This window comes from Coffea eugenioides, unplaced genomic scaffold, assembly GCF_003713205.1.
Source record: "Coffea eugenioides isolate CCC68of unplaced genomic scaffold, Ceug_1.0 ScVebR1_2986;HRSCAF=4116, whole genome shotgun sequence".
In the NCBI taxonomy this organism is placed as follows: Eukaryota; Viridiplantae; Streptophyta; class Magnoliopsida; order Gentianales; family Rubiaceae; genus Coffea; species Coffea eugenioides.
The window spans coordinates 14,077-15,885 of record NW_020863520.1 but is presented as its reverse complement, the minus strand read 5'-3'; the positions used below and the strand labels follow the sequence as shown (position 1 = coordinate 15,885).

General features: G+C 38.8%; 1 non-coding gene across 1 annotated transcript; it reads left to right on the top strand.

Moving 5' to 3' along the window:
- The first annotated feature begins 1,474 nt into the window (after positions 1 to 1,474).
- On the top strand, positions 1,475 to 1,581 carry LOC113757335. The gene has a single exon (XR_003466252.1). It is a non-coding gene; the product is annotated as a small nucleolar RNA R71 (small nucleolar RNA).
- The last annotated feature ends 228 nt before the right edge of the window (positions 1,582 to 1,809 follow it).

Sequence of the window (1,809 nt, the reverse complement as noted above, 5' to 3'; positions counted from 1 at the left end):
TCTCGATCTTACTCCATTTGTGCAAGATAGGCCATACCAACAACAACTTGCAATGAATTTTGTAACTTTGCAAAATCATGTCCGGGACTTTTCTAACCTGATTGAGCATCACTATGAAGATCCTTATCTTGTGAATGTGAATGGTAAGCTATCAAGTGATTTTATTCCTACAAATGCTAATCGTGTGATTTATTGTGTAGGTCCAAAGTCGACCATTCATGACACAGGACTGATTAGAGAGCTTTGGAGTGGTTGGAGTCAAGCCTTGAGTTTCCCATGGCAGATTGTGAGCATTTTCAAGCTGACCAAGAGACATGTGCACCGAATTACAATAATCATGACGTATGCAAGTATCATTCATTCTAAGAGAGCCAATATGTGGAGATTTGAAGTTTCATACTGCCAATTCTTGTAGTACTATTCATTTCCAAACATGATTTGAGGACAAATCTTTTTGAAGAGGAGGGGAATGATACGAAATATGGGCCGCTTATGGGCCATGTTTTGGGCTGCAAGAGATTGAATCTTTTAGTAATAGTTAGTAGTTTATTTTCTAGATTTCTATTTTATTTGCTAGGAATAAATTCGGTCCAAGACCTCATGTTGAGTTGGATCCGATTTATAGAGTCTAGACTCACTATAACTTAAGTTGGTTAATTAGCTTTTATTGGGTTATGTTGGGCCAGCTTAAAGCCTTCATTGGATCAATTATAAGCTGACCATTAGATAGTGGATTTGAGTAGTGGAATCGGGCCAAAGGCCTAGCCTAGCCGAGTTAGGGTTTTGTCTTGTAAGGCTATATATAGCCTAGGTTTTCATTCATTAGGGAAAAATTCAGATTTTATGAAATATATGTGAGTTATTTCACTCTCTCTTGCCTCAAGAGAATTTCCTTTGAATACTTGAGAATTAATCTCAAGCTGTTCATTGAACTTATCAATCAAGTAGTCTCCTTGATTGTGGCGTTCTTCTATCCATACTTTTGGTTCACTAAATTTGCTAGTCGTGGGTTAAGGAATCTCCTTAGTTCGTGGCTCGTGATTCTAGAAGGGTCAAAGTTCCGCCAATCATCCCAACTTGGTGTTCGTCTAGATCCGTCTCACATCAGAGATATTGAACCTGTTCACTGCTAGAACACATAAAATCATCATGATCTCCGCCGCAAGTGGTACAACATGCAACAACTACTCCTTGATTAGAACCAGAACCAACTTGCCTATTAAGCATCTTAACCGCATTGTCCATTTTTGCACTTAACATATTCAAGGTATCTACTTCGAGCATACCTGCGGTTCTCCTTGAATTACCTCATTCGTTTGCCCATTGGTAATTGTTAGCAGCCATTTCTTCGATCAATTGCTGAGCTTCCTCAGCTGTCTTTCCCATCAAAGCTCCTCCCACTGCAGCATCTACATGCGTCTTTGTTGGATAGGTGAGACCATTGTAAAATATTTGGACTACTAGCCAATCGGGTAGACCATGATGAGGGCATCTTCGTTGCAATTCACGATAACGCTCCCAAGCTTCATACAATGTCTCTCCTTCCTGTTGAGAGAAACTAGTTATATCCATTCTCAATTTAGCAGTTTTTTCAGGTGGAAAGAATTTATTAAGAAAAGCCTTAGCTAATTCATCCCAAGTAGTAAAAGTATTTGGAGGATGAGATTGTAGCCAAACCTTAGCCTTGTCCCTTAGTGAAAATGGAAACAATCGAAGTTTAATTGCATCTTCACTAACACCATTAAACTTAATTGTATCACAGATTTCAAGAAATGCTGACAAGTGAGAATTTGGATCTTCGGTAGCATT